The sequence below is a fragment of the Monodon monoceros genome, unplaced genomic scaffold, assembly GCF_005190385.1.
Source record: "Monodon monoceros isolate NGI ecotype Baffin Bay Population unplaced genomic scaffold, NGI_Narwhal_1 Super_Scaffold_14, whole genome shotgun sequence".
Classification (NCBI taxonomy): domain Eukaryota; kingdom Metazoa; phylum Chordata; class Mammalia; order Artiodactyla; family Monodontidae; genus Monodon; species Monodon monoceros.
The window spans coordinates 22916134-22929760 of NW_021703770.1; the positions used below are offsets into that span (position 1 = coordinate 22916134).

A 13627-nucleotide genomic window follows, 5' to 3' on the forward strand; every position below is an offset into this window, starting at 1 on the left:
ACAATGGCTTCAACCATGATATTGTTTAGAAGTAAATCAGTGGTAGATAGACACATATATATGAGTAATTATTCATTGAATATGACATCAATTTATGCATATGAGTTTAATTGAATATGAGTTAATTGATATTATAACTTCAATTCAGTATAATTTCAAATGTTATTACTGACTTAATGACATAATGTTTAGTATTGATTTTTAGATATTGTATCTAATAATTTCATTTTTGAAAATAAGATGATTAAGCCTACAAAAATTGTGGAAATAACAAGTTAAGAACTTATAGTTATCAATTATTAAAATTTATTTCTTAACTTTTGTACTTGCAAAGTCTAACTCAACTTTAATCTGATTTTTTAAAATATTGCTAGGGAAATGATTAGAAGGATAAAAACTAAATGTTCCACCTACATAAAAATAATGTTATGAAACACTAAATCTGTTGCAGTTGGAAACACATTTGTGGGTGGAACACTTACAATAGAGTTTCCCAGACTGTTTCTTTCTTTTAGTTTAGGTTGAGTTTTTATGAGAGTAATGTTCCTAAAAGAGCCAATGAGCCAACAGATGGCACTTATGGGTGATCAAATACCATAGTGAAGGCAAGGTATTTGATTACCTGAAAAGTTATTCTCTAACACACTGGACATTACTCCTATAATAGAAGTTGATACAAAAAAAATGTTGATTTGATAATGACTACTTTTTTTTTAACCACATGAGAGGTTAAAAATTCAGCTTTTCACTTTCACTTGTACTGCTAGTCTGCCCAGATCCTTGCTATTCAAAATGTAGTTCATAGAATCAGCAGCTATAATCACCTGACAGCATATTAGAAATGAAAATATTAGGCCTCACCTCAGACTTACTGAATTACATTGTGCATTTTAATATATCACCAAATGATATTAATGTATATTACAATATGAGAAATCCTGTCTGGATAACTTAAGGTCATCTCCAAACAGTGAAAAAGATAGAAGAAAATAAGAGTAATGTGTCTTTAAAAATTGACCAAATTGAAAAATAACTTGAACCGTGTTTTTCTCCTCTAATTATCATGGTTAAAATTGATGATAGTAATTTAGTTCTTTAATATTTTTCAATAAGTTTAAAAAAACTAGGTTTTTAAAAAACGCAAGTATGTAAAATATACGTTCTTCCACTAGTGAATAACCAATGTCAGGAAAAGTACGTGGAAGTTACATACCAATACTTTTAATGTTCTAATTACATACAGTTATAATTTTGTCTTCTTCAGAGCTTTCTTGAATTTTCAAGCCAAATGAGATAAAATTATATGCTTATTTTTAAATGCAATATATGTAATCATCTCATTCACTTAAGATCAAACCTTTTATAGAGAGTTATTAAAATTGTGCTTGATTTTCACTTAATCTTTTTGGGAAAAAGTGACTTGAAATTACTCTTGAAATGCATCAGATTTTTTAATATGTACATTTAGGACTGATATTCAGCTGGTAGGCAGTGAGTATAGTTTGTGTCTAAATGATTGTTCACTTTTCATGCCAAGCCAGATGTGAGTAGCACTCCTGTTTTTAGGGAAAAGGAATTTCCCATAATTTTTTTAGAAAACTGCTCCCAAATTGTCTTTCCCCTTCCTTGTATTTAATGTTATCATCTATCTATGCCTATTAGAATATATACTTTCTGAAGGAAAGTATTTCTCTGTATTATATTTAGTAATATGCATCTATGCCATAAAACTGTCAATAAATTTTAGTTTAATGAAATAAATTTTTCCACATGTAATTTTTATAACAAACTCAAAATTAAAATTGATCACAATAAATTATGACATATGCTGACACCAAAAAGATCAAATATAATTTAGTTTCCTTTGAAAATATTTCCACAAAAGCATTCCTAGATATCATTTTGCAGCAACAAAATTAGTGAGCCATAAATGCTCTTACATTCCATTACACTAAAGTGCACTCTGTGCCTATGGTGTCATCTTATGAAATGACATGCTTTTGGAAAGGTACATATTCATGATCCAAATTTTTTCAACTATTGGCAAATATCCTCAAATAAATAATTATTCAGGATAAGAAAAAATCTTTATGAAACAGAAATATCTGTTGTTTCTGTATAGCAATCTTAAAAAGCTCTAGCTAGGGCTTCCCTGGTGGCTCAGTGGTTGAGAGACCGCCTGCAGATGCAGGGAACACGGGTTCGTGCCCCGGTCTGGGAAGATCCCATATGCCGCGGATTTATAGCTTACAAGCAAAGACTAACAAATTATGACTATGGTGAGTTTAGGGAATGATTATGATAATATTTATGCTAAGTAAAAGAGAAGAATACAAAATTTTGTCAGGAATCCTGAATGTATCCATACACAAGTATGTACATATGCATATATTCAAAGAAATACAAAGTTGAAATAGAGTTAAGGAGATAACTACATGTGCTAGTTTCTGATTTTTTTAAATGACTTGCATTTATAGTGATGAAAACGAACAGAGGTGGCAAGTGTAAAGGGCAGATTTGCATACTTAATTGTGAAATTAGGATTGTTGTAAATCATGTCCATATTAAAAAATTAAAATGAACTGAGAAAATTTAATCTGAAGGAGATGAGTATTTTATAGAAGATACGATAACCTGATAGACATTTTCAAACATTTGAAAAACTAACAAAGGGAAAAGGGACTAAATTGGCTAATAGAAGAAAAAAACTAAAGACCAGAATTAAAACCAAAGTTGCTGGGAGTCAGTATTAAGACATTAGTAACATGGTAATGCTTAGTGTAATGTAAAGCTTTTAAATAAAATCAGTTTTTTTAAAAATGGAATGGACAGAAGTATTAGGTACTCGGTGAATGGGAGTATTCAGTAGTCTTTGTATTACCCTTGTATAGAATGTTTTTGAAGAGATTCTTGCATTGCATTTGCTGGAAGTTAGGCTCAAAATATCTAAACTCTTCTAATCCTTTGATTCTAATAGCACCTGCCCTTAATTTTAAACAAAAGATCTCTGGGGCTGTACAGTGACTAATAGATTGTACGAACAGAATTAGTCACATACAGGAAGTTGGGCATCACAAAAATTAGTGAAGAATTCTAAAACTGAAAGGAAGGTCAGAGATCATTTCAGCTACTCCCATAATTTTACAATGGATGAAACTGAGGTTCAAAGATGTTAAATTTACTCTAATTAAGTCAACAGTTGTTATTCTTATTTATCTAGCAGCTGCTCAAGGCAATTTTAAAACATCTGGCAATTGAGACAGACTATTCAATGGAGATCTTTACCAGCAATTCTTATAGTCCTTAATTTCTATCCCTATGTTAGTTTAAAACATCAGAAACCAAAGGACTCAACCTAGTATTTCAGCATTCCACAGACGTGCTTTCATGGATATAGTTAATTCAAGAATCTGATGATGAGTTTCCTCTCTCTGTGTAGGCTCCATGCTGGATATGGTGGACACAGTGGTAAATACTGCAGTCACAATCCTTATCTTCATGTGATATGGAATCTAGGCAAATGGCCAGGAATATAGATGTAGAAAGTGTAATTGTAAGTGTGATGAGTATTATCTAGTCAAATTATTTGGCACTAAAGTGTATGTAGCAAAGGCATGCACCCTATCTAGGATTGGAAGTGAGGAAGAAGCAGAAAACATTAGAGAGACAAAACTCAAGAGCAAAGATTCAGCAACAAGGTGGGCAAATGGTATATCTGACATATATAAGGTTTACACAGTCTTAAAAATTTTAGAGGGGAAAATATGTGTAGGAATTATACATTTAAATGTATCTATTCTGTGATTGCCAAACTTTGATTACCTATTTTCCTAATTCACTCCTTTATAAATTCTATGAACTCAGGTTATGTCTGCCATGCTCTTTGGCAATATGCCCACGTTCCTAGGATAGTGTCTAACATATACTGGGCTCTTAATAAATGAGTAAATACACAGTAAGTAGTGAGTATGATTTTCTGCTGACAGGTATGTAACAGATTCACTTTTAAGATTTTTTCTTTAATTGAACTTAATTTTTATTTCAAGTGTCCATAGTGGTGGACGTTCTCACATAAGCCATTCTGTGGTCCTCACATTCGTCAAGGTTTGCCTTAGACCACTGAGTCATCTGCACATACGTGTTGCTGATAGAGAAATCCATGTACCTGTTTAACAGGGCCCTTTAGATCCAATGGCTTATTGCTGCTTCAGTCATGTGTTGGACATGTGCATTCATTCCTTGGTCTCATTTGCCATTATGGTTTATGCAGCATTCACAATCTGTGATCTCACCACTGTATCTGTGGCTCTGCCCAATAATCATGTCACAGTTTTACTCTACCCATGACTCATGGGTCTCTTTATTCCCATTCCATGAGACAGCTTATCTGACTATATATTCCTGTACTAATTTCTCACTCTATTTTGGGATAGGTAAGTTTGAGGGAAGAAAACCTAGTTAAGACTTTTGCTTCTTATTCCTTTTGCTTTTAGGATAAGAGTTAGGTTAAAATATCCCAATTATACCTTGAGATGGATATCATTAATATGTGTTATAAGAATACTGTATACCTGTAGGTGTAGCTAAAAACACTCATTTTAAAAAAATTCAGTTGGGTTTTGACACTCTCAGAGGAAAGACTGAATCTTTCCTATCTGACAGAGGGGCACTCATTTCAAACTTACTCATTTAAGGCAACTTGATAGATCGGTCAGAAAGATCCATGTTATTTGTGCACATTAAGAAAGTAGCAAGCAAATTTTCCTTCAGCACATATTTAAACAAAACCTCTATTAGAAACAACCTCTGAGATATTAACATCTAGAAGATAGATTCACAGCTAGCAAATAACTATACTGAGTACCAGTGGTTTTTCAAATGTAACTTTAATGCTGAGTGTAACTTCACATACATTACTGAGACAGGAGAAAACTGATATGTCGTCAAATTCTAGGTTCTCTGTTATTGCTCTTTATTCATCATTTAGAAGATACTATACAACACTAGAAGAAGGAGATGTATCATTAATAATGCAAATATAACTATAAAAGTAGAGAGTAGGAATGATTAAGATCTTTGATTTGCTGAATTGTGAGCTTTGGATGTTTAAGTGGTGGAGAATCTCCTTATTTTTTACATGATGGGTACTCAGTATATGGAGTAGGAAGAAAATGTTTCAGGAAAATATATATTTAAGTTATTTCTACAGCTTCACTAGAGCAAGTATCAAATAATTTCATTACCCTCTGTAAAGTTGCTTGACTGGAGTTCTTCCAGAATAACATTTGAACATCATTAAGTACTAAGTAATCAGCTGTGAGTTCCTTAAATTTTGTCACACGCTTTAGCTATGCTTGGGAGACTAGGAGGCAGAGTTTAGTATACCTACCAACAGAAAACGTGGGAGGACTAGAAGGAGAACTCATATGTGAAAGAATATGGAACCAGTCATATGGTTGAACCATTTTTTTCCAAAAGAGCAAAATGAAATGGTTATGTTTAAAAGGTCAATTTCGGGCCTCCCTGGTGCAGTGGTTGAGAGTCCACCTGCCGATGCAGGGGACACGGGTTCGTGCCCTGGTCCAGGAAGATTCCACATGCTGCAGAGCAGCTGGGCCTGTGAGCCATGGCCGCCGAGCCTGCGCGTCCGGAGCCTGTGCTCCGCAACGGGAGAGGCCACAGCAGAGAGAGGCCCGCGTACCGCAAAAAAAAAAAAAAAAAAAAAAAGCCTTAAAAGGTCAATTTCAAATCACTTCTCATGACATTCTTTGAGTTATGACATTGTTTCTGCTATGGAGATTGGGACAAAGCTCTATGTAATATTTCAAGTTTATTTTTGTAACTTTTATTATTATCCTTCCCATATAATTAACCCTGTGATTACTAGCCATATGGGGTAGACAAATGGGAACATTGTATTTGGAGAGTGAAAAAATTAAAGATATAATGGTGAGCTTCTCTGGTGGCGCAGTGGTTAAGAATCCGCCTGCCAATGCAGGGGACATGGGTTCAAGCCCTGGTCCGGGAAGATCTCACATGCCGCGGTGCAACTAAGCCCGTGCACCATAACTGCTGAGCCTGCGCTCTAGAGCCTGTGAGCCACAACTACTGAGCTCGCGTGCTACAACTACTGAAGCCCGCATACTGAGAGCCCATGCTCTGCACAAGAGAAGCCACTGCAATGAGAAGCCTGTGTACTACAACGAGGAGTGGCCCCTGCTCGCTGCGACTAGAGAAAGCCTGAGTGCAGCAACAAAGACCCAACGCAACCAGAAATTTTAAAACAATTAAATTAAATTAAAAAAAAAGATATAGTGGCAAAATCAAAGAGTCCAGAAGTTTTTAAAGAAGGTAGGAATTCCTTCTTTATCTAAAAATATCATGAAGACCAGAAACGGTAGCTTAGTTTAGGAAATTAACAACCAAAATAAAAATATACCAAAAGAAAAAAAGAGGCAAAAGATAATGTGATAACACAGACTCATGAGTATTAGAGGGCTGGATTTAGAAAATCACCTAAGAACGTAGACAAGGTGAAAGGTAATTTTGACTAGGAAGCTTCAATATCTATTCATTTTGGTAGACAAATTTTGGAGATACTTGCTTTAAGTTCTTGTTTTATTGTCACTATTATTAAACTAGTGTTCTGTGAGGGTTGCTAGAGAAGGTGTGGGTGATAACTCATGCCTGATCCTCATAAAGTTTTATTTCTTTTTAATTAGTAAATTTGCATCCTGGTAAATATCTTAGTCTGTAGTGAATTAGATTAGTAAATTTGCATCCTGGTAAATATCTTAGTCTCTAGTGAATTAGTCACAGTTCTCTGTGAATACAGTCTGCTCTGGTCCATTAATGAGATAAGGCACATGTCCTGGCATGGGTAGCTCACATGGCCTCTCCTAGATGACTAGAATTTTCTGCTGGCTTCATGTTACTAGAGTAATAACTATAGAACCCTTTCACAGTGCCTGCTCCTCTTCTACAAGACTTTGTTATTATTCTAATTTTTTTTGCTCTCTCTTTTTCCCCCCTTTCCCCCACTTTTTAGAAGTGCATGAAATCAAATGAAAGAAATTAAAGTTAATGTGGGGAGTATATAGAAAAATAAAAGACCAAGTGCAAATCACTTTGCTTATTTTAAAACCCAAACTCTTTGTTTCCCTTTCTATGTAAACCAGAATGATCTTGGTAAAATATCTAATTTTCTAAGTGAAAAAATGTTGATAAAATTATGCAGAAGCAGTCCCATAAAGTTAATAATACTAATATTCTATACAGTGGTACAATAGTCAGTGCATTCCCTAAACATATCTAATTTGATCTGTATAGTACCCTAGGGAATATAGAAGAAAATTATTACAAATATTTTAAAGATGAAGAAGCAGTCTCAAAGAGGTAAATCTTCCCAAGAGCATCACAAAAGCCTGCTTTAGGGACCGGAATAGAATTTATAGGCTTCTGAGTCCCGGCGTGGTCCTTTTCTTCTTTCCATGCACTGCTTTCTTCTGATAATCTAGAATTCTTAATTTAAGCTGTGGACTGTGTGTTGACAATAAGGAAACAACATTTTGTCCTTTATAACAATAAGTAGTTCATGAGTTAATTTTAAGTAACGCTTTATAGAACACTATCTGGAAAAACCAACCAACAATGGCCAGAGAAACTAACCTACAGATGGACCACATGTGTGATGGTAATGACTCCAGGTCAAACATCTGCTTTTTCAGGCAGATTCATAAACACCATCTGTGGAATTGCTTTTTGAATTGCAAGGATAAGATTACAATGTGTGTATGCAGTGTAAAGTAATATATGTTTATCTAAAGTCAGAAACTATATTTTAAATCATATTGTGGTGCTATTAATTCCTGTGGATTTTAACATTGATGGGGCAGAGATATTAGTTGGTATCCATGAAGTGTTTTTAATGTAAGAGTTTATTTACGTTAGGTCCATATTCCACTCTAATGAGGATAATATTACATATTTACTGCTAAGAACTGAAATAAAAAGAAAACTGTAATAATGTAACGCTAACCGATAAAGTAAATTTTGTTTGCAGATTCCCAGGCACCAACTCAGAATTGCCTTTCATTCTCTAAGTTTATTTTTTTGAATTGTGTGTTTACTTTTCTGACAACTCTACCAACTGGTTTCAGTAGCATGCTCTCAAAGAAATGTTTCTTTGTAATTAATAGTATGTTTTTAATATAGCACATTTGCTTAGTATATCAGAAGTAAACATGAGTAGAGTATGCCTCTTGAAAAGCAAACTGCTCTGACTCCAGAGCATATTTAGATTAAATTTTACCTATGTGTTAGAAGAGATTAGGAATCTGACTAGTGGAGAAGAGGGCAAAAACAATGAATTAAAATAAGAGCTAAGATATTTTATGGACAAGAGAAGCACCCATACCCACAAAATGAAATTTTTTCTGAATGTTCTCCCTAGATGTTTTTAGGTAAGTACATCATGGAACAGTTTTCCCTCTACTCTCTCCAATCCCTTTTACCTGCTTCAGTGATTCATTTAGGTAATTTTGGGGTAACAGCAATGGTTTTCTATGCCTTCTTTGGGATTAATATACAGGTTTAGCCCAGTGTTGGGAAGGAGCATGGTTTCTAAGGCCAGGCTCATCTGAACGTATCACTTTCATAGTCCTTATATTAAACAGATTCATAATAAGAAAAAAAAAAGATAAAATAAACAGTAATATATCTAGTAAGCTCCATATTTCTAAGATAGAAAAACCTTACCTGTAAGGCTGGATTTTACGTAATTGCATGTAGATATTGAGATTCCATTTCAACAATCAAATAAACCTTAATATCACAAAGCAATCCATTCCTCTTAGGTAAAAAAATCAAAAGTAAATGAGTTGAATAATGAAAACCAGAATTTAAAGGAACAAACTCTACAGTGGAGCTAAAATTTTGTCATTGTACACAGCAAATTTAATACTTCTCTATGTATATGAGAAGAGAAAGAAATATATGTGTTGTTGTCAGGAAGTATAAAGCCTTGATTGTAGATGTTAATACGTGGAAATGTTAGCTGGTTCTTGCTTGTTGACTGAGTGGGTTATTGAAACAAAATAGAGATAGAATGACCAGTTTCAGCAATGGGTTAGTACAAAATAAGAAAATAAGTCAAAGCGGGATTAGTGTGACTCAAAATTACATTAAATATTTGAGGTTTAAAAAAAAGCAGAAGCTACAAGAATATAAACCACAGAATCCAGAGAAAACATATTCTGTCCAAAAGTAAAAGCTCCTGGATTTCTTGCGAAAATTCCAGGTAGGTCTGTGAAAGCATGGCGTCACTCATTTGACTTGATCAGAGGTTAAATGGTAATAACCAGCTAGAGAACATGGGGATGATTATTTTCATTTTCAGCCCACATTCAGGATTTTCACTCTTTCCCTGAGTTTCCTTGGGATTATTTGTATACTTGCCTGCCATCACTAATTAACAGCAGGCAATAATATTGCCTATTAGTAGTATTACTACTATTTAGTGGTAGAAAAACGTCTTGTTTACCTTTGTATTTTCTGTTTTATACCAACATACAAACCACACATGGTTATTCACGCACATGGCTTAGAATAATGTTTTACCTAAGAAAGTGTCTAATATATATTTGATAAATGAATGAAAGAATAACATAATAGACATTAAATATTTAATAATTTTGAAATAAGTATGTAAAAATACATTTTATAATTCTAATACTACTGAAATATTTTAACACATCTCCATACTAGCATATGTTATAAAAACCAAATGAGTAATGTAAAAATAAAGGCTAATTTTATTTTTGCCATGTGCCGTTTTTTCTTCGAGTGTTTTATAATCATTAATCCTTTTAATATTCATTACACCCATATTAGGCAGAAACTACTGCCATCTCCATTTTACAAATGAATAAACTAGGACACAGAGAATTTTGTAATTTTCCAGGGTCACAAAACTAGGAAGTTGTGGGGCTTGCATTTGTTGACATTGTTAGGTTCCAGAGCTCAAGACTTAAAAATTATGGTAGACTAAATTAAGTTATGAAAAACATCATAAAGGTAGCAATAAAATCCTCTGCTTTTTAAAAAAAAATTGGCACTTAGTGCAGTCTTGAATATATATTAAAACGACATATTTAGTAAAGGAAGTTATTAAAAAAATTAAAAAGATTAATATTAAAAACGCTTTTTAATTGAAGTATATGTCAGGAAGTAGTAAGCAGGAAGAGCATGATCTGAAAAACAGTTCAGGGCTTCCCTGGTGGCACAGTGGTTGAGAATCTGCCTGCTAATGCAGGGGACACGGGTTTGAGCCCTGGTCTGGGAAGATCCCACATGCCGCCGAGCAGCTAGGCCCATGAGCCACAACTACTGAGCCTGCGCGTCTGGAGCCTGTTCTCCACAACAAGAGAGGCCGCGATAGTGAGAGGCCCGCACACCGCGATGAAGAGTGACCCCCACTCGCCACAACTAGAGAAAGCCCTCGCACAGAAACGAAGACCCAACACAGCCAAAAATAAATAATTAATTAAAAAAAAAAACTAACAAATGTTCAAGTACAATTAGTGTCTTAAAAAAAAAAACACAACAGTTCATTTCTGTAATAACTACCCAAAATTAAACTCCTCTTAAAGCAATATTGCACATACCTACAAAAAAAAATAAAGAGAAACAGTATGTGAAAATCCAAAGCCACAAGAGCAATAACATTAAGTGATCCTTCCTATTTCTTTCAAAGCATGTCACATTGTAAAACTGTGGAATAGTTTTAAAAATGAAATTGTAACTAAGTTATATGTTTGATTAATAAAAAATGGTCAAGTGAATTATTTCAATGTGAGTTGCTTTGAAATGTTTCAGGGAAAATGATATCAAAGCAACACTAATTTAGAAGTGCTAATATAGAGGGTACATTTAGCATTTTAATTTATAATATATATTTTATAATAAAAATAATTCAAGCACATGAAGTAACCATGTGCAATTCTTATCTATGTGGTGATGACAAGTAATAGTTATTTCTCCTCATATAATTCTCAGGTCATTTAATTATTTGTAAATGTGTTATATTTTGAAAATTTTATTCTGCCAATTCCAGTACTGTACCATTCTTTGGTTTGTTTCTGCTGAATGTTATTTTGTTCGATTACGAGCTACAGTCTTCTACTTCTTTGTACATCTAGCTTAAAAAAAATGTCATAAGTTTTATGGCTAATATACTTACTATCCATAATAAATATTATGGGTCTACATTATGTTGTCTTCTTAAAAACATTATTAAGTTTTGGTCTGCCAAACAAATGACTAAATTTAGATTCTTTCAGGTTTTGTTTTGTTTTCAGGGTGTTTCTATTTTTGTTTTCTCCTTATTTCTAGGGAATCACCTTATGTTATGACTGGTTCTTATTTTTAAGTCTTGGCCTTCCTTGGGTCTAATTTCCTGAAGTTCTCAGTGGTCTCTTCACTGTTGTTGAACTTAAACTCTAACAATTTCATGGTTTCTGATCTGTTGGTACATTTCTCAGTCCCTCATTAACCATACTCTGTGAAGCTTTGTGGACTCTTGCCCTGCACATGTGAATCCTAGGCCTTGACCAATTTCCCAGGGAAATCCCCACACAGACATTTGGCACTCCCTTCTCAAACCACCTTGCTTTTCCAGCATCTCTCTCCTTTTCAATAGTCCGTTCACAATTCTAGCCATACCCTCAAATCCATATTCCAATCTCCGGCTTTTCAGTTCATCAAGTGCCAGGTGCTCTGCTAGGACTCAAACTCCATGTGCTAAAGAAAGTTCTGGCAAAAGGTCTTACCTCATGTGTTTTTCTTCCTTCAAGGATTGTAGTCCTTCACATCTTGTCATCCAGTGCCTGAAAACATTGCCACGTATATTTTGTTCACTTTTATAATTGTTTATGGTGGGAGGGCAAGTCTGGTAACGTTTACACTTTTTTTTTTTTTTTTTTGCGGTACGCGGGCCTCTCACTGCCGTGGCCTCTCCCGTTGCGGAGCACAGTCTCCGGACGCGCAGGCTCAGCGGCCATGGCTCACGGGCCCAGCCGCTCCGCTGCATGTGGGATCTTCCGGACCAGGGCACGAACCCATGTCCCCTGCATTGGCAGGCGGACTCTCAACCACTGCGCCACCAGGGAGGCCCACGTTTACACTTTTATGTTCTTAATTTTTTTGAAACTTGCTCAGTCTTTGAAATTAAAAAAAAAAGCATGTGTTTATTGTCACAATTGAAAAAATACAGTGTTGTTAGAACTCTTGCTATCATCTCCCATTAATTCACTGCTGTTCGAGCTCACCAGTGTTAATGTTGTGGTATAAAACTTTCCTTACTATATCTCATTGCCCTTGTGGACATAAAAACAATTAGATAAGAATTTATTTTATTTTTTTCATATATAAGCTTAAGGAACATATAAGTTAGCAGGTATTTTTTTTTTTTATCACCAATCAGTATATCATGTGCATCACTCTTGGTTAGTAATGATGGATCCATTTATCAATAATTCTATGAGCAAATCATAATTAATTCAGCTATTTCCTTGTGGATAGGAATTTTAGGTTATTGTCACTACAAAATATATTCAGTAAACATCTTGTTCTTGTTACCTTTTCTCTGTATACTAGATTCCTTCATGGGATTGCTGCGTCAAAGGCTAAAACACATTTTAATATACTTTGAGGTTACTTTCTGAAAACATCTAAGCAATTGTCTTCCACCAGCAGTGTATGAGAATGCTAGTTTCCCTGCCTCCTTGGCAAGCTACATTTGGAAGTTGAATGTCTCTTTCCTATCAAATTTCTTTTGAAAACTACAGAAAACTACTGAGCTTGACTGAGGTAGAATAAAAAGCTGTTTTGAGTATGGTAAATTGTTAAAAGTAAGATGTATGTATATAAAATCCCAGAGATGAATGAGAACATTTGAAAAGTTACATAGACTAGTCAATAGAGACTGAAATCATAAAAACATGTAATATAGAAAAGGAAAGTGAACATAATAAGATTTATCAAGACTTTCTTTTTCTGCATGTGCTTGCATTATCCTATTTAATGTTGGAAATGTAATTTTAGTGTGAAATTTATTAGCATATTTACTTGAGAGCAAACAACTTTCAGAAAAGAAGATTTGCAGTCATGAGCTAATGACCCAAAGTCTGACTGAAATTATTTTACCTTCAGTTGAATGTCCATTTAGAAGATAATGATTTTTCCCAAGGTCAGTAGCAATTAACTTGAAGGCCCTTCCATTTTGATTAGCAGTTTCACTGACATCATTAATAACAAATGGTCCATGAGCCTGAGAAAGGTTAAATCTACAAATCTGTTAAGTTCTGAGGAACAACTTGAGTCTGTTTTATTAATGTTTAGCTTTCCTTTGTCTTTCTATATAAGACAAAAATATTAAATAGAAACTCTTGAAAGCGACGTTGACCACTTCTTTGGTTTAATTTTGAAGCTGATCAGTCAAACCATGTCAGAATTTTGCCTTTTCCTTGAAGCTCAAAACAGAGGTCATTAAATTTTGTTGTTGAAATCACAAGCAAAGACAATCTGTTAACAAGTGCAGATCAGTGAACTTCTCACACACCTCTCTAAA

At 34.3% G+C, this 13627-nt stretch overlaps 1 protein-coding gene across 3 annotated transcripts in view; it reads left to right on the top strand.

The window, feature by feature from the left end:
* CSMD3 (CUB and Sushi multiple domains 3) overlaps positions 1 to 13627 on the top strand; it is a 1080114-nt gene that overhangs the window by 181262 nt on the left and 885225 nt on the right. The gene's annotated exons all lie outside the window — the stretch shown is intronic.